This window comes from Capsicum annuum, chromosome 1, assembly GCF_002878395.1.
Source record: "Capsicum annuum cultivar UCD-10X-F1 chromosome 1, UCD10Xv1.1, whole genome shotgun sequence".
NCBI lineage: Eukaryota > Viridiplantae > Streptophyta > Magnoliopsida > Solanales > Solanaceae > Capsicum > Capsicum annuum.
Window position 1 is genome coordinate 64,154,219 of NC_061111.1, and position 21,261 is coordinate 64,175,479.

Below are 21,261 nucleotides of genomic sequence, written 5' to 3' on the forward strand. Positions count from 1 at the left end.
ATATAAATTTCTTCATATAAGTCACCATGGAGAAAAACAGTTTTAACATCCGTTTTCTCAACCTCTAAATCTAGACTTGCAGCTAAGCCTAGAACCACACGAATGGATGACATCTTTACAACTAGAGAAAACATCTCATCAAAATCAACACTCTTTTTCTGGTTAAATCCCTTCACAACCAATCTAGCTTTGTACCGTGGAATTGGATTACCATCTTCATGCTTCACCCAAAAAACCTACCTATTTTTCAAAGCTTTTCTGTCTTTAGGCATCTTAACCAAATCAAAGGTATGATTATCTTGCAAAGATTTAATTTCATCTTCCATAGCATCAAACCACTTTTCTTTTTCTTCACTTTCCATTGCCTCATCAAAACTCTCAGGTTCTCCCCCATCAGTCAAGAGTACATATTCACTAGGAGAATAACGAAATGAAGGTATTCTTTCTCTTGTAGATCGTCTGACAGAACTCTCTGGAGCATCAACAACTGGTTGCTGATCAACCATATCAACTAGCACTGGAGCATCAACAACTTCTTGTTGGTCATTCTGAACATGATCATCATCTTCATTATCAACTTGATTTTCATCATCATGAAGATTTTCTTCAGGAACAGTAGTCAAAAGAACTGGATCAACATCAACTAGTCTCTCACTACTCTGAGAATCAACCTTCTCAACTTTGTCAAAATCTTTAATTGTTTGGTCTTCAAATAACACAACATCGCGGCTTCTAACAAGTTTCTTCTAAACTGGATCATAGAAACGATAGCCAAATTTATCTTGACCATAACCAATGAAGATGCATTATTTAGTTTTAACATCCAACTTTGACCTTTCATCTTTAGGAACATGAACAGAAAATTTACACCCAAAGACTCTAAGATGATCATAAGAAACATTCTTACCAGACCAAACTCTGTCAGGGACATCACCATTCAAAGCAACAATAGGAGATAAATTGCTAACATAAACAGCCGTATTAAATGATTCTGCCCAAAAAAAATCTGCCAACTTATCATCTGAAAGCATACATCTAACTCTCTCAACTAGTGTTCTGTTCATCTTCTCTGCTAAGCCATTCAACTGAGGAGTCTTTGAAGGAGTTTTCTGATGCTGAATACCCTCTCTGCAATATCTATCAAAAGGACCAATATACTCACCATCATTATCTGAACAGATGCATTTTAATTTCTTCCCTATCTGTCTTTCAACCAAGGCCTGAAAATTCTTGAACACATCAAGTACTTGATCCTTGGACTTCAAAGAAAATACCCAGAGTTTGCGAGAATGATCATCAATAAAAGTCACAAAGTAAAGTGTACTACCATGAGACCTTTCTTTAAAAGGACCACACAAATCAGAATGCACCAACTCCAGTAAATCAAGTTTTCTTGAAGGCGGATGACTTTGAAAAGAAACTCTTTTTTGTTTATCGGCTAAGCAATGAACACACTTCTTCAACTTTGCTTGTTTTACTCTAGAAAGTAAATTTTTCTTAGCCAAACTATCGATCCCATTCTCACTCATATGAGTCAACCTTCTATGCCACAACTCTGATGAAGTATCATTCTCCACTAAGTTTATCAAGCCTCTAGAAGTAGAGCCCTGAAATATGTATAAGTTAGACAACTTGTCACCTCAAGCCACAATGATCGAACCTCTAGTAAGCTTTCACTGGCCAGCACCAAGGGTATTAACATAACCCTCATCATCAAGACTTCCTATACATATTAAATTCAGGCAAACATCTGGAGCATGCTTGACATTATTGAGAACTACTTTGGAACCATTGTTACTTTTCAAACAAATCGTGCCAATGCCAAGTACTTTAACTTCATTATTATTGCCTATTTTCAACATCCCAAAATTACCGGGAGTATAAGAAGAAAATAATTCTTTTTTTGGTGTAACATGAGATGTAGTACCAGAATCCACAAACCAGCTAGACTTATCGCGAATAAGATTAATGGCATTCTCACCACAAGTAACAAGAAGATCATCATTAGCAACAACAGCAAAACAATTTTCATTAACACCTTCTTTCTTTTGCTGTCTTATATCTCTCTTATTCTTGTAACAATATTTCATGATATGCCTCTTTTTGTTGCAATAGTCACATGTAACATTCTTGAATTTTGACCTTGACTTGCTTCTACTTTTATCTCTATCATTTGAAACTCTAACTTATTTCTCCCCCTTTCTTCAGTAACTAAAATATTAGAGTGTGAAGATAAAGAAGATGAGGCCTGAGATATTCTTCTCATCTTTTCATTCAAGACACCACTCTTAACATATTCCATAGTTACAATACTACCGGGAGCAGAATTAATCAAAGAAACTCGAACAGTTTCTCAAGAGTCAGGCAGAGTATTAAGAAGCCAAAGTCCCTAAATTTTTTCATCAAACTTTACACCCATTCCGGACAGCTGGTCAAGGACACCCTGAAAATCATTAATATGATCAGAAATAGGACTGCCTTCTTTATACCTGATATTCATCAATTGCTTAAGCAGGAACAACTTGTTATTGCCAGTCTTCGAAGCATAAAATGTCTCGAGCTTGTCCCACAAACTTCTAGCATGTGTCTTATTCACAATATGATTTCTAACATTATTTTCAACCCATTGTCTGATATAGCCACAAACCTGTAAGTGGTCAAATTCCTAATCCTCATCTGTCATGGATTAAGGTTTAGTAGATGCAAACACAGGTAGATGCATTTTCTTGACAAATAGAAGATCTTTTATCTTGTCTTTCCAAGTATGATAGTTACTACCATTAAAACACACCATCTTGCTCATATTTGCCTCCATCATTCAAATCTACAATCAAAAACAACCAACATTCTGATACCACTTGTTAGGAAAGATGGGCACACAATCAAAGAGCTCGACAGGGTAGCAGCGAAAAATACCCAAGACAAAAATTTTCCTTTCAACTTGAACCACGAGGAGACAGTAAAATCCAAGAAAAATAGAGTAATATACAACAAACAAATCAACCAAATAAAATAAGATAAGAATAAAGGCAATCACACGAGACACAAGATTTATGTGGAAAACCCTTCAGTGTTAAGAGTAAAAAACCACGGGACCAAAACCTCCACTATAATCACCAAAGAGTTACAATATTGTTCTCCAAAATGGCCACCAAACAATTTCCAAACAACGATCAACAATACATAAACCACAGCACCAAACAATAGAGAAATAAAGGAGTGAAAGCACCAAAAATGAAGCTACTATTTGAAAATGAAGAACAGGATCTACAGGCCACCAAATTAAGCTCCGTCAGTTCCTAATCAAAGATTGATATGAGAGGAACAATCAGTCCAAAAACCAACTCAATCGGACAAGATACGAAGTAGAAATCGTAATTTGAAGTTGACAGCTGTGGCTGAAATTTAGGTGCGAAAATTAGCTTTGTTTTTCTCTCTTTGACTGCTGAAAACTCTCTTTTTGTGATGGTGAATAAGACCTAAAAAGATCAATATATATGCCCCATAGTAATGGGCTTATGGTCAACAGTAGGTTGGTCCAAATTGGACTTCATTTTATCCACATAGGAAGGGACAAAGGCTCATGACCCAACACATTGAAAGAAAAAGTAATAGAGAAAATAACACGAAAGTTGTTCCGATTTAAACCTGAGGGCTTTTTTAAGGGTCATTTGGAGGTCCTCCTTCCACGATTGGATTTACTTAATCCCATGTCCCCCATCGATCCGCTCCTACATATATCAACGGACTTGTCGCCATTCCTGTTTCCTAACTCTTAGCATCAATTTTAGACTATACAAAGCAGTCAGCATAGCCTTTAAGGATGTTGATGCATCGGAGCCTATATTCTGAGCCCATTTCCCTTTATTTGAGAATCAGGGGATGAGACATCCCTAGCTAAAATTACCCATGAGAGGGATGCCTTCACCCCTATATAGTATCAAGCCTTCATCGGTGTTGAAGAACAGGTTGGATTTCTCATGGATGCAGTACTCGGGTCACGTTTCTCCTTAGGATGCAGCTTCAAGTTTAGCTAGGCTTCTTTTGATCTCAAATTAAATGGCCAAAATTTTTGGGTTTAGTCTCTCTTTGAAAGTTGTTGTCACTAGATCATCAGAGACCACCAGTATTCATGCCCTCTCTCTCTGAAACTTAGCAATAAAATTCCATGGTGGCTCTGTATCACCCTGCTTCACCTCAATATGTCATAAACTCATGCCGTGCTATAAGGGTCCACAAAAGTTTTGGGTCATTTTGACCATTTGGTTTTGCTCTTATTCTAGATCTTAGATGATAGTTGGCCTAGACTCGCACTGAGTGCGAAGAATTCTCTATTTTGGGCCTCGGTATGGGCCATAAACCTCTCGAAGAATGCACCAAAAGTTCCAAAAAGATTATGTAGCTCCATTATAGGAGTACTTTTTTTCCGTGCTTTTCCATCTACCAAGCTATGTTTTCTTTGCCTCTTAGTACGACCCCTCATCTCTTAGAGCCCTATTACCCTTCTGGCTGGCGAGGCCCAATCGAGGTGGCTATTACCCTCTTGTAGTGATGACTTCTTTATCTAAAATATCTTCCTCACATGCCATACCCTGATATTTCTACAAAATAGAGGCACAAAAAAACCATCCTATTATAGCAAAGCTGAGAGCCCACACAAGTGCTTTAGCCCAGTGGTGGGAGCCAAACTGTTTACCATCTTTTTGATATAGTTGATCACGAGCTACGGTCTTAGCTTTGTATTAATAATGAACATTTGTTAAAAGGTAAAATAATGTAAGATAAATACCAAATAAATTAAAAAGACAAAGATCTAGGCAAAATCTATAACGTTGGTCGAGTATTAGATCCTTTCAGCTTGAGTTCGAGTATGACCAAGATCTAGCACAATAATCAGAAAGCAGTAAAAATGCTTAAAGAAAATTAGGAATGCATAAGAACCAAGCTAAAGATATTTAATTGTTTCTAGGGTAAGGATGAACAAATCTCATGCTTTACAATGGGAGAGAGGATGTCTATTTATAGGATACAGAAGTTTCCTGTGGCTAATAAGATATTGTCCTCCATCCCAATATCGTTGAGCGGGGAGCAACCAACCCACTAGCGTGTGTCAAGCAGAGCTTTGTCAAGGGTTGGTGAAGCCTTCTTGAATCCGTAACATTATATCCTTTTATTTTTCGTCAGCATGTAGTCACACCATCCCCAACTGGTCTCGAGTGTCTCCGCTCTTTGCCCGAGTATGTATCTCACCGCGTCAACGTTTTCCTCAAGATGATCTCATTTCCAGGCCAACTTCATTCGTATCCGACTCTATCTGGCCCAATCAGTCCAAATTTATCCCTAGCTATTTTCACCCCATACAAGTACTAGAACCTAGTTCTTAGTATTTATCCAACTAACTCCTGTAACAAATAAAATGAGAAAAGTAAATATAATAATACATGAGTTTTTATTTAAAATTTTTTTGCTCAAAGGAGTAAAAATCACATCTATGAAATTTCTCTTAATAAAACTTCAGTAAAGATAATAAAGGGAAAAGGACACTCACTGGTCATTTTTAAAACAAATGCCCAGCATTTGATATTTTGCTAAAAAATAGCTAATAGGCTAAACAATTTTCATTTAATAGTCATTGGACAGTATCAGTATGGTATAAGGATTGTATCAATATGGTATACGAATTGTATTAATATGGTATATATATTATATAGAATGTTCATAGAAAATGTATAATAATTATAAAATGTATATATATATATATACAATGTGTATAGAAACTGTACCATTACTGTATAAAATATGTATATGTGTAAGATGTGTAAAAAAAACTGTATAATTATTGTATAAAACATGTAGTTAAATAATTATTGTAGCTAAAGATTATATAAAATGTGTGTAGAACTATATAATTATTGTATAGAATATTTTTTTTTTGTATATGATATGCATAGATTTGTATCATTATTGTATAGATTATATATAAGTTATATGTCTTTATGTTGTTAAAGAAAAAAAATACAAAAAATGTACATGTTAGGATAATTATAGTGTTATGTGCTAAAATAATTGACATTAGAAATTAAATAATAAAATAATAAAAGAGCAAGAAAAAAAAAAAAAAAAAGAAGGCCAGTAGCGCTAAGGGCCGACGAAAAGGCTTAAATGACTACTTTTAGAAATTGTTAAATCAATAACTATTTTGATGGAATTAGTTTGGACCGAGTAGCCATTTGTGTTTCTTTCCCAATAATAAATACTTTCATATTACAAAACTTTTTATAACCTGAGAGACTTAACGGCCTACAAACAACACGAATGTATTTACAACTCAAAGCTAATCCATAGCCAAAATGTTAAAGATATTTTAGAAAAGAATTTTATAATAATATTTCTTGAATAAACAAATAAGTTTACAACTCAAAACACCTGCTATAAGATCTAGACAAACTAAAGAACTGAAAGTAACTTCAATTGCTTGAACTTGGTTCTTCAGTTTGATCTCTCTTGCTCACAAAAATTGCATTTTACATTGTGTTCTGTCAATGTAGGTGTGTGAACATGCAAGAGGACTATATTAACCAATACATAGACACACCATTAGCAGCACACAAAGAGAGAGATAGAAGAAAAAAATAGCATCTCTTAGACCCAATGGAGGTGTGTGGGCATGCAAGAGGATTATATTAACCAATAATACACAAATACACCATTAGCAGCATACTAAGAGAGATATAGAAGAAAAATAGTATCTCTCAGACCTAGAGAATCAAGGAAGTAGAAAGTATTTCCACATTTTCTATACATCTAACATTAATTTTGACTCTACTTTCTTATCGACTTGGACACATCAGTAATAACAAGGATCTACCAAGTTTCTCTACAGCATTATTTAGGGTTGTTGCTAGGTTAAATTTTGTAACATACACTACAAATACCTCTCGTGAAAGTGAATCCTACTCTGGCTAAGATTAAGTATTAGACACGGTATAAGAACCAACGAGCTACCAGGACCAGGGCTTTTCTCATGTAGCAACCAACTGAGTTGTCATATTTGTTAATCATCAAAATCATAACTCGCTATGATTAAAAATTTATTAGAAAAAGGAAGATGTTTAAAGATACGACAACATTGAAATTTTATTTCATATTTGTACTATTGAAATGACGATTATATTTATTCTCCATAAATATATAGGTTACATTCCATCATATTAATAAACAATAAATTAGTTAAGTGCAAGAGTGCGCCAAATAACATCAAAAAAGTAAACAAGGTCGAGTGTAACATTATCAGAAGATGTTACACAAAAATAGGAATACGTTCATATAAGTGTTCAGGCAATCTTGGAGTAGGAACAACTTGTAGAGGCGTTCGCATGTAAGTGACAGAGGGCTCTCCAACATGTCAATGTCCTGAGTCTCAACTCCAAAAGGTGGAGACCATTTAAAGTGGTGTAACAAGTGAGCTAACATAGAGGTAACCATATTGCTAGCAAGATTTGTACCAGGACAAATGCGTCTACCAGCACCAAAAGGTAATAATCGAAAATCATGACCTTTCATGTCAACATCCTCCTCAATGAATCTTTCAGGTCTAAATTGCAAAGGGTCCTTCCACACTTTTGGATCTCGTCCAAGTGCCCAAACATTTACATGTACAATGGGATCTGTAGGAATGTTGTAACCACCAATTTTAACAGTGGCACCAGCCATGTGAGGGAGCATTATTGGAGTTGGAGGATGCAACCTTAGTGATTCCTTGACTACACTTTGTAGGTAAGAGAGCTTCGACATATCCGATTCAGTTATGACATGATCTGATACTATAATCCGGTCTAGCTCTTCTTGGGCCTTTTGTTGAACCCTTGGGTTCTTAACTAGTTCTGCCATAGCACATTCAACTGTTATAGCCATTGTATCCATCCCTGCTGTTATCATATCCTGCAATAATTGTTGAACAATAATTGAAAGTTGTAGAAAATCAAAATTATTTAGAATTTGGCATTTTCTTAGATAAAAATAGATTTTTTTTTTTTTTAATTTTTAGATAATGTAGATTTTGCACCAATACTAATTTTTTTTTCCAGCAGAGAATAGTGGAAGAATCATAGAACACATTCACAAGGTAAGGTAATGGAGAATTATTAAGTTTATGATAAATCTTTTTTCTTCAATAATACAATTAGTATCATAACATATTAAATAATAATTTAATCAACACTTTACGTCTGGTGGAAGGCATGTTAATTAGTTAATGATCACGAAAAACGAAAAAAAATTGTGTTGTTTTCCACTCGTAACACCTAACTCGTCCAATTCTTTTACTTTCTTTAATTTACTTATATATTTTTTTCTTTTGTTTTTTCTTAACTATGTTGGTTCTCTTAACCGAATTTTATACGATAAGAAGGTGCCCCAAGCTGAAAGGCAGATTCTATAGAGTTGCAGTCCGATCGGCTATGTTATATGGAGCGAAGTGTTGGCCGATTAAGAATTCGCATATCCAAAAGTTGAAGGTGGCGGAAATGAGGATATTGTGTTGAATGTGTGGTTTTACAAGGGCTGGCAAGGTTAGGAATGAGAGTATTCGGGAGAAGGTGGAAGTGGTGTCGGTGGAGGATAAATTGCGGGAAGTTAGGTTGAGATGGTTTGGCCATGTGATGACGAGAGGCACGGATGCCCCGGTTCGTAGGTGTGAGAGGTTGGCCTTGGACGGTTTCAAGCGGGGTAGGGGTAGACCGAAGAAATACTGGAGGGAAGTGATTAAACATGACATGGAGCAGTTACAGTTGATTGAGGACATGACCCAGGATAGAAAGGTATGGAGGAAAAACATTAGGATAGAGGGCTAAGGTGTGCGGTTGAGTCATAGGTAATAGGTAGGAGGACTTTGGTATCCTTGTTTGGCAGTGTTCAATATTTTTTGTGGATGTCATATCTATGTTATTTTATCATGTTCCATGCATTTTTTTTCTCTATATATATTGTCCTTTGTCTTGAGCCGGGGTCTATCGAAAACAACCTCTCTACTTCTTTAGAGGTAGTGGTATAAACTGCGTACACTTTACCCTCCCAAAAACCCACGATGTGGGAATATACTGAATTTGTTGTTGTATTGATTCTCTTAACCTAAAGTTAAAATTGCAAAAATATAAATTGAAGTGCTCTCTTGTTTTGCTTCGCTACCCTTTTACGCCTTCCTTTTTAATATAAAATGTTTATCTAAAATTATTTTAGACTTTCTCATGCATTTATGGTTAATATTTTTTTTCACATTATCATTAGTATCGATGACCTTCAACTTTGGGTGTGCATAATTGGATACTTAAACTTGTATAAAGTTGAACTAGTAGACAAACACGTCCTAGGTGACATAATACACGTAGGATGTCATGTAGGACAAGAATTTATCACGTAGGACGCTACATAGGAGATATGTGTCTACTAATTATAACTTTATACAAGTTTAAATGTCTACTTGTGCGCACCCAAAATTAGAGGTCATAGATGTGATCTGAGACCAAGTTAAAAAACACGCTTATGTATTGTGCTTTTTAAATACTGTCGCTTATAGTCTATGTTACATAATTTTTAGTATGTAAATTTTATGTTTGAATTAACGGTCAAAATTTTAAAAAATTATCTCTCAAAATACATATTCTGCTACATCAATTGGAAAGATGTATTAAATATGAAAAGATGTCTTCTTTTTTTTTTTAACGAAATGAAAAAAAAACATATCGCATAAATTGAGACAGTGAGTAATATACTTTACCCAAAGGAGGCCAATAATGGTGTCATCACTAAGCTCATATTCTTTTTGTAGAGTGAGCAAAGCATCAACAAAGTGCTGTTTTGTTTCACCAGTTTTCTTCCTTGCAAGAGTGTGTTCTGACATAATAACCCTAGTAAACCTATCCACATGACTATCTTGTGCTTTGAGAGCTTCATTGTCATCCTTGAAAAAATAACTTAGCCATGGAACAAAGTCTCCTAGTTTGAGTTTTCCTCCAATCTTCATCCCATTTGAGACTATCTGCTTGAGCTCTTGACCTTGTTCATCAACCTTACCTTCTGAGTTCATAAACCTCTTCCCAAATGTTAGCCTTGTTATGTTGTTGAATGATACTAATCCCAAGTAGCCCCTCATTATCAAGCTTTTGCCTACATTGCCTGCATTTAAGATCATCAACTTTATTAGTCGTAGTTTGTGAAATATCAAACAAAGGGACAATTGTAAGTGGAAATATATAGATCGTCTACTTGCCGTCTAGCTTATCAAAAAATATCAGACATACAGTATCACCTTCTAATGGGATATTATTAAAGATTGCAAATATTTACTTGAAGACAACAAAGCAATTACTAAAATAATCTGAAGGGAGGGAAACCAATATAAATGTGTAGACTTTCTGGCAAATGAAGATCATCAACAGTAAAAAGATTTGCTTAATTGAGAAGACCGGCTCAAAGAAATGAGGTAATTCACCTCTTGGCAGATTTGAGCAATGTAGCTTATGAAAGATTTTAAGAGTGTATATATATATATATATATATATATATATATATAAATTAATCTTAATAAGTTATATTTATTCAAAATGTAGAAATCTTTCTATATCATTAGGTTATTTAGAGGTTAAAATTTACACGCATCCGGTGTATACATCAAGCCAATACATGCATGCCATGTATTTGAATTTAAAGTTCATGTTACTTAACCATGATTAATCAATATGTATTTTACTTAATTTAATTATATAACCATGGTAAAGAACATTAGTTTGGTGTAAACACAAGGTGCTGTTGGAGTCCCACATCGGTGGGTTAAAGGGTCCTTGGTCTCCTTATATGGTCTTGGGAAATCCTCCCCTCATGAGCTAGCTTTTGATCTTGAGTTAGGCCCAAGATCCATTTCTTTATCAGGTGCATGTAAGTTTTTATCGGCTAAGTGAAAGATCACTTTATCAAGTGCATGTAAGTTTTTACCGGCTATGTGAAAGATCACTTTATCAAGTGCATGTAAGTTTTTACCGACTACGTGAAAGATCACAGTCGGTGTAGACTGATAATTGATAAAAGGTACAAGCAAAACATCATTAGTGATATATTCAAATTGAGATTTTTGATGCATGTAAAAAATTAGGACAAGTGAGTTTATGGAACTCTTTTTTCTTAATCATATCATATCAATAATGGATGAAGCTATAGAAATTGAGCTGTTTTCTTTTCCGGGGAAATAAAAGGTCAAATAAACATCCACCCTACCTTTGGGTTTGGGTCTTGGATTATGTTGTGTTCCATTATGTACAAACTTTTCAGTTCCAACTTGACAGTGTCTATATATAAATGTTCTATAGATCCATTTGTAAAGTTAAAGGTTAGTAGGGTTTATTTGATATGGGGGATATATTTTTTGAAAAAAAATGATTTTTAACTCTTTTACAAGTTAAGTCAAAAATTTTGCAAAATATGTTTCTTTAGCAAAACAAGTTTTTTTAAAATGAAAAAAATGACATCCCTGATATTATAAACAGAAAACATTAAATTTCACCAAGTAGCATTCTTCATTATTATCTCCTTTCTTCCCTCAAACACACTCCACCCTCGCCCCTCATACCCACCACCCTGAACCCGTACACCCTAATACCCCAATTTTCATAGGCAGATTTAAAATTTAAATTCTGTGGCTTCAATTTTGAACTTTTAAAATAGAACTCAATATAATTTTAGAATTATGGGTTCATATTTATTATTTGTGGGAAGGAGGGATTTGGAGTAACTGGTAAAGTTTTTTTCATTTAATTTTGTAAAAATATAAGGTGATATTGCGTACAATAGATCTTTGTGGTCGACCTCTTTCCCGAACCTTGTACATAGTGAAAACTTAGTACATCGAACTACCCTTTTTTTATTTATTATTTGCGACAATTTTAGAGAATTTATACACATAAATTATTAAAAAATAGGTTAAGAGAACACAATGTCGTTAAATCAACTAGATCCACCACTCCCAATTCTTATAATATTTAGCTAGATTAGATACAATTTGATTTTCTAAGAAAACATTTGTATTGGTGCGTAAGGAAAACATTTTTTATTTCCTTATATTTGGTGTCAATGGTGTGTTTCTACACACCAAATACAAGGAAATAAGAAACAACACCACTTAAAAAATGTTTTTTTGTATCAGATGTATTTTAATAGTTTAATAAAATTGAATTGAGTGTCAAGGTTTTAGATTCAATATTTTCAACAGCTACAAATACTAATTTCTTTCTATCTATTTTTATTTTAGTAAATAGAGTAACAGATATTCTGTAAAATTAGTGTGTGATTCGAACATCACAATTATATAAAAAAAATATTTTCTTTGTACCAAACACATCGCTTAGGAATCACTTTATTTTACCAAACCTCTGTATAAAGATGAATGATGAAGCACAAACAAAAACTCTCGGGTTAGCGGCTGCACCTCAATTTGTCGCTAAACGAATCTTTCGCCGTGGGGTCTATTTCTGCCCTTTTTCATCGGTTTCATAGATATTAAATTCTGAATAAACTTTTTCATGAATTTATTTAACTTATGTAGAGTAAACTATTTCCAGTCTCGTGTGACATTATTAGAACTTTATTCATGAAGTGGAATATGAAATTATTAATTTTTTAAATAAAATTTACATATATTTGAAATATATATAAAAGTATTAAAAATCATTATAATTGACAATTTAAAATATTTAAAAGGCTTATAAAAGTCTTGCTCGAAGCAATAAATTCGACTCTTAAAATTTAAAAAGTGTCAAATAAATTTTAATCAAAGAATATTTTTTTATTATTAGTAAATTCATAAGTGATAACATGTTTTTTTTAATTACTAATATCACTTTTTAACGAAGTTTACTTATACTTACCGTTAGGGGCGACTTTTGGGTAGCTCCTAAAGCCTTGGCTTTAAGCCCCTTATTTTGGAGGGGGGCGGGGGGCTTTTCTAACCGATAGGTTATATTATTTTCTATTTTTTTGGTATATTATAAAGTAATTTAACTATTTTCTATCTTTAACATGATATAGTTCACTAATTAATCAAAAGAGGGCCCTAAATCAGTTAGTAATAGAAAAAATAATCAATCTATTTAAAGTGTATGGATGAGCTCCTACAAGAATATTGAAGTATCATACAAGTTTTTTCAAATTAAGTTATCGACTTATTGGATCAAGTTCTATTATTTCAAATTTTTAGTATTATCTTCACCTAAAACTTGTTTGTTTAGATGTTTTACTACATAATATATATTGTTCTTTTAATAATTCACTAGAATATAAAATATGTCAACTAGAAAATATGAATTTAGATATTCAAAATTCCAAAAAAGAATAAAGAGAAAAGAATCGAATGTATGATACAATCTTAACAAGGAGTTCACGAGGAAGTTAGTGAGGCATTTGACATCTATTTCAAAAAGTAGACTTCAAATAAAAAATATATATAGTGAAAGTTTTTCATTTCCTTTTCTTTTATATCAAAAAAATTAAAACTCCTCATTGAAGCTTAACTTTAGGCCTTTCACAGTATTGAGTCGCCCCTACTTACCGTCTAGCTCACTCAATAATGTAAAAATTCTTTTCTATTGGATATTTGTGTATAAAAATTAAAATCTTATTAAATAATATACTCAAGTAAACAAATCTTATTAAATAATATACTCAAGTAAACAGGATGCAAATATTTATTTGAATCACTACTTCTGACGCAGGGGCGGACCCACTTTGGTTCAAGTGAGCTTATATGAACTCATTTCGTCAAAAAATTACACCATATATATATGTATATATCATCAGTTTTTATAAGTATAGAAGTATATATTTAATTTTGAACCCATTATGAACAAGTGAAGTAACTAGTCTAGTGATCGTGTGTTCAAATCTTAATACTTGGGTTGTGGGTTTGAACCCCCCTATAGCGGCATTCCTCCTTTTTTTGAAACTTTTAAGAATGAGTAAATGTTGTAAAAGCCTTTACTTTTAACAAGTGAAGTTATTAGTCCAGTAGTCTTGTGTTCAAATCTTGATACTTAGGTCGCGGGTTTGAGCCCCTATAGTGGTATTCTTTTTTTTTTACATATTGAACCCAATTGGTGAAAAATTTGAATTCGCCACTATTCTAACGAATGACATTCATGTTAAATAAGTTTATTTCTTGAGGAAAAGGTTAAATTATTTGTATATTTTTCTGTTGTAACTGATGCTATTTAATTGTACAACAAGGTTTTCACAAATACAAGCACATGGGTGGCGCAAATGAGTTATACCTTTCTCAAATATATAGTGATTCAACTCTTCTTCTAGAACTTCAATCTTTTTGTTAATTAGAGGAGTGGGGCAAGTCAAAACTGACTCCCTACTAGTTACGGGCTTTTCTTCTCAGTTTCCTAGTTAGAATTGGTAAGGTAAGACCTAATCTCTTAGTTTGTATTTATCTTTAGAGATTAATTAGAATACGCTGTCAGTGGATAGATTTTTTTACACGATTAAGGAATCCTAATGCTTTTATGGGTAATATTATCAATTAACTTCACGCTATTTTTCTCTTCATCCTTTGCAGATCTCCATCTACAATACAGTCTCCTTCTCTCTCTCCTAGACTCCCTCTCATCTATGGCTTCATATCTTTCTCTACTAATGTCAAAACATCAACTCTCCATTACAAGAACTGTGTGCATATTTTTTTCAAGTGGAAGATTACTTCTTTGATTTTTAAGAGAATTTATTTTGAATCTGTTGAGATGAAACTATATTTATGAGTGATATTGCAACAAAAATGATTTACATCTGAACTTACTTTTGAATTATGTAAACACCTAATTACTTAATAAACTTACTTATGAAATATAGGACACTCTCTTTTTGATTTATTCATTTAGTAAATTAAATCATATTTATTTCATCTTTAAAATCTGAAACAGAGAAAGAGATGATGATTCAAAAGTTACCATTAGAATTACGATTTATTATTCGGTCTTCGAAAGTGTATTCCTCTATTTTGCTCGATGGTCTAGCTACAAACGATACCTAAAACTAATGATGATGAAGACGAGAAATGGAATCCTTTCAAATTTTGTTAAAGTCATGTCGTACTTGGAAATAAACTCCATAAAATAAATTTAAGAGTACGAGTTACCTCACAGGAGTACTATTTTTTTCTAAAATGTTAAAAATTAAAATTAGTTGAAAAATAGAACCCATAAAAAGCATTAAGATTCCTTGACTGTGTAAAAAAACCTATCCACCAACAGTGTATTCTAGTTAATCTCTTATTTTTATTGAAGAGTTTTTATTTTAGTAAAAGACTGTTAAATACTCTGTCTAGTGGTATAAATTTTAAAAAAAAAAAAAAAATTAACCTTTTTTTATGAGGGATAAATTTTTTCATCAATATATACTGCTCAGTTTAATATGAAATCCAAATAATTAATAGTTAAGGTTTATTTAATTAATAGTTAATAATAATTTTGATAAGAAATTTGCATATATGATAGTTCAGCTTTGAAATTTAAAACCCAAGATACTTTAAGATGTTTTTTCAAACTTCACTTTCACTTGTGGCCTGTTCTACCTTTTCACTTAAATACAAAGTTGTCACATAATTCAAACTCATAATATGCATTTACTTAATCCAAACATCATACACTATTTGACGAAGGTCGTATAGGGGCTTCCCTAACTTTAGTTTGTTCTCATGTGTGTCTATTGTGGATTGGTTAGTTGTCATTTTCTTTTCTTTCTCTTACAACATAACTTTAAGCCTTTGATTGTGAAGCGTAAAAAATTGCATGTCATTGTATTATTTTGAAATTTGAAAACTTAATTATGTAGCTGTTTTGCAGTACGTATTGGTATTAGTTAGTTGTGGGAGAGGCACAGAGTTGGTCTCCTCTTCTCATTTTCTCCTTATTTAGTAGTATTAGTGAATATTGACGTAGTATCTTATTCTTCAATTTCCACTACTACCTATTCTTTTAAATTTATTCTGCTAGTTTTGCTATTTTCCTACTATATTATATTCTCCTTTCAATCCTGTTTCAGTTACACTTCTTTAAATTGAGGCTCTATGGAAATAGTTTCTAGATCCCACAAAGGTAGGGGTAAGCAGTGATGGATCTACATAGGGTCTAGGGGTTCATCTGAACCCCTTCGTTGGAAAATTATATTATATTTATATGGTAAAAAATTTTTATGTATAAATAGTAGAGGTTGAACCCCCTTCAATTAGTCCGTATATGTACTACTGAACCCCCTCACTGAAAATCCTGGATCCGACCCTGGGATAAGGCATGTGTATATCCTATCATCTCCAAACCCCACATGTGGGCTGACATGTTGTCGTTGAAAAAGTTAAAAATGTGTCTGTGAAAGGTGAATTTCTATTTCAAAATGTGATGATTCTAGACCTATATTCCATTAAATGGTGGTACATATTTCAAAAAGATTTTCCAGCATAGTTGAAAAGAGAAGAACAATATCTTTTCCAAGTGGTACTTATAAAAGGTTATATATAATCTTGAAAAAAATCGATCTATACGTTAACACTCTTGAATCAGAGTGCTGTTTTTCATAATTAATATTTTAATGAAGTATAGTCCTAATAAAAATGTGCATGCATGATTATCTCAACTGCACCGTGATACCGTTTAATTTAGACAAATATCAACCTGGTAATTAAGTCATGAAGTTTCTGAATCTTCCACCAACTCTCGGTTATGAAATTCCACACAAGAATAATCTAATGAATTGGAATTATTTTTTCTTTGTTATAAAAAGATATATAATACAATATAACATGAAAAATAAGAACTTTCTTATTATAGTACATGTTGTTAGAGAACAAAAGTTATTGATATTAAAAATAAAATTGGATGTTATAGTAAATGTTCTTATAGAGTATGATCGTTATACAGAGAGATCATAAAAAGGAAAAGTTTTAACAGTACCTGGCTTTGCAAGTTACACATATATAATATGACATAATATGAAAAATTCAGTTCATGAAAAACTTGGTCATTATTGTGAAATGTTGATGTAAATGATGACTATTTATTACAAAAAGTTTTTGACTTTATTAAAGGAAAAAGTGATGAAAAGCATACCTGGCTTTGAAGAATCTCTAAAGATGTCATGGATCATGGAAGTGACTTCTTCTTCTCTAATTGGTCTAAGAGCTTCAATTCTCTTGAGAGTAGAAAGCTCAAGATTACATAGTTTTCTCACTTTCACGTAATGATGTCCATAATCAGCCCAAATCAAATCACTCCCATTTCTACTCACATTTGCCAATGGCTTAGTCCTAAACCTATTAGCCAAATTTTGGTCATTATCTTTCAATACTTCCTTAGCAAGTTGTGCATTATTTACCACTACATTTAGTTGTGAACCAAAGTAAATGAGAAAATGGGACCATATATTTCCGACCACTCGGCAAAGCACCGGAACCTTATTGGCTTTATGTCGTAGAGGTTTCCGATGATAGGCCACGGCCGCGGACCTGGCGGAAGCTTGGCTTTCAGCCGGAGGAAGAGGTTGTAGGCAATAAAGATGAGCAATATTGACACGGCCAAAAGTGCAAAAGAAAGTGCCATTTGGAAAAGTGTCAAGAGTAATGTGTTGGTTGGGGGGGGGGGGGGGGGGATGAGGAAACCAATGGACCCTTTTAATAGGGAAATTTTCTTGCTTAGTCCCCTTTTAGTACGTAACTTATAGAACTTTTAGATTATGGTCTAAATATATTACTTTGAGCAAACTAGAAATATTATGAGAAAATTTTAGATCACAGTTTAAAATTTTCTAAGTTACTATAAACCTTAGATAATAGTCTAATATTTTATTTGAAAGGTTGAATAATAATTCGAATGAATATTAGACCCGAGTATAATATTGTCCTAGTAGAAAATGCACGGCGTACATTATCCAAATAATATCATAAAATGAGAACCTGTATGCAAATCAGTCATTATATATCTTCTAATATTTTGCTTGTAAGGTTGAGTAATAATATAAATAAATATTAGACTCGAATTTAACATTCTCGTAATGGATAATATTCCTGCATGACTTTAAATAAAAAAGCTCATTATCTAAATAACAGCTTAAAAAGGGAACATGTGCACAAATCAGCCATTCTAGTCCTCCATTCTAATACCCTGACTTCGTGTTTTATGAAACGAGAAAAAAGTAATTAGATTATGTTTTAAAATCTTTTTAATAAATTACAACTTGGAGGTATATTCTACTCCTATTAATTACCATGTTTTTACATTTTTCAACTTTGGTGTGTGTTAGGTGGATCGATTTGTTGGATGGTTTTGTTTGATCGAGAATGATGATCCCACTTCCTATGGTCACCTTACCAACTCTAATTATGGTATCATTCAATTATTGTTTCCTGGTTATTTTTGTATTTTAATATTGATCTCATAAATCATTCCTTTGAATGAAATTTTTTGTTGTTGCACTAAATTACTTACGGGTGTATATATGTTGTTCAAGAACACTTTGAAGTGATCATTCATCTAACGAGCAATGACTAATGAGTCAATTATTCTTCAGCATTTAGGTTGTAACACTGATCATCTGGATAACATTTAATTCAGTAAGTGCTCTCCCACCCAAATTAGATAACCTCTTATCACTAAATTTACCAACCAAACCTAATTTTTTTTAATCCTTATCAAAATTAGTCGGTATAACTTGTGTGCTTGCCTAGGTCTATTTGTATCCAGCTATAATTTCTTCCTTTATATAATAGTAAAAAGGGTCCCTTTACCGATCCTTAATTGAAAGCAACTCCTTCTAGCAAAGTAAAGTCTCTATCCCTATCGCTTGATTAATATGATCAGAGACACGAATATCAAAATAAATAACTCATCTATTTAATTGAGAGCTTCTGAATCCAATGAAAAAAAGGGTAAACTCTGAACTGAGTATTTGTAGCTTGCCACTAAGTAAGTTGCATCCGAGTTGACCATTAAATTCTAGCCAAATGATAGTATTATCCCAATTAATGGTCTCTGATTTGGTGGATGGCATTTTCTCTTCTTTTTTTAAAAATTTTTTATAGACATAATTAAAACCATGGCATGTCAAGATTCTGTGCCTTTCTTACGGTTAACGCGAGGCAGTGTCTGCATAAATCTGTTAGTGGACTATATAAGTGTCGAGCTATTATATTTCTTTTATGAGAATAAATATGTTAAAAGAGAATGTGTTTACTGTTTAGCCAAGGTTTAGCTCACGATCTCACTACTCACAGTACTGTAACATTTGGTTTGGTAATTTTTTGGTTCGAAATCGAGAGGGCGTCATGCGGAACTCCTAATTGCAAACTATGAGATTATAAATCAGATGACAAAAAAAAAAAAAAAAAGAATAAAATTATTATATTTTATGGTTAGTTGGCCTACATATTATAAAACCTAATATTAAAAAATCACAAAAACTAACGAGAGAGAAAATATCCCCCTAAACAAAACTCTTAAATGACTACATTGTAGATACTATTGTGTTATTGTATGAAAAAGGAGGATCTTCTATATATTTTATAGAGTTCCGAAACTTTTTCTCCAAGAAAGAGGTTTGCTAAATATGGAAAAGTTTTATATATTCCTTTAAGGAAACAAGTAAAAGTAATTATGGTTACTTTTATTTTCCTTCCAAGAAAAAGTAAAACTTAATTTTGGTCAGAAACTCAGGACAAAAACCCTAACAAATCTCTCATTTTTGGCTTGATTTTCTTCACTTGATCTGCTTTCTTCACATGTATGATCTTCATATATCACTACTGCTTACCATGATTAAAAGCTGGCATGGGTTAAAAATTGAAGCCCTATGTGTCAAAAATAAACACATGGATTAATATTATTGGAGCCCTGTGTTATAAGTAAATAGAGTTGAAAGTGGAGACTTATGCATTGAAAGTGAGCACAGGTTAAGAGTAGAGATCATGCGTTAAAAGTAAATACACAAGTTGAAAGGAGTCCAAACGTTGAAAATAAGCAGGAGTTGAAAGTTGAAGCTTATAAGCATGAGTTGAAAATTGATTTTGGTTTTAAAGATGGATTAGCAACAGGATTGTTGAAAATTTGTTTGAAATTTTTTCTCCACATGTAGTATTTTGGACACAAAAACACCTCCATTATCCTCAAATTGGTTGCAACTTTGGTTTTAAACTGTCCTCAGTCTGAACCACCAGATCATTGAACCATAGGCTCTGATACCACTTGTTGGGTTTGAAATCGAGAGGGTGTCATGCGGAAGCTTCTAGTTGCAAACTATGAGACGATAAATCAGACGACAAAAGAAAAATTAAAAAGCATAAAATTATTATATATTTTGTCCAATTGGCCTACATATTATAAAACTTAACATTATGGATAAAACTTAACATCCCCGAAAATAAAACTCTTAACCGACTACATTATGGATACTATTGTGTTATATGTGAAAAGGGGGGTCTTCCATTTATACAGTTCCAAAATCTTTCCTCCAAGAAAGAGGTTTTCCAAATATGGAAAAGTTTTATATTTTCCTTTAAGGAAAAAAGTAAAAGTAATTATGATTACTTTTATTTTTCTTCCAAGAAAAAGTAAAACTTAATTTTGATAAAAAAAAAAAAAGCAGGACAAAAACCCTAACATTAATTGCAACTGCACATGACTTCGAGAGTCACATGATATTACTAAGAAATGCCTTTATCAAAATATTTTTACTTTTTTGCTTCAGTCACTTGGCAATAATTTTTCTGTGGATTTTGAAAATCTGTTTCATTTAGCTTTTTGAGTCCTGGGTATATGATCATTTGCATGTAAGACCTATTGTTCATGCAATTCATGATCCTCCCATGTTTGTTAGTAGAGGCATGCAATCAATTTACACAGCTATTAAGTTCTTTATTCTTGTAGGAACATTGTAAAGGCAACGGGAGACGTAGAGTTCGACATGGGTTTGAAAAAAAAAGTTTTTGTCTAAATTCTATATTTATATTAACAAATATATTAAATATATACAAAAATCAATCTTAGAAAACAGTTACTAGAATTTGAGATCGTTGTCTTATAATTTAAAACCAATAAAGTTTAAATCATAAATTAACTTCTACGTAAAAGAGACCTGTGTCCCGCCCCAAATCTGGGTGATGGTGGACCATGCTCCAAATGAACCTGATATATATACTGAATAATAGAACACAAAGTAACATGTAAGCTAGTA

General features: G+C 32.8%; 1 pseudogene; it reads right to left on the reverse strand.

Moving 5' to 3' along the window:
* Positions 1 to 7,300: 7,300 nt before the first annotated feature.
* Positions 7,301 to 17,636, reverse strand: LOC107852697 (annotated as a pseudogene).
* Between the last annotated feature and the right edge of the window lie 3,625 nt (positions 17,637 to 21,261).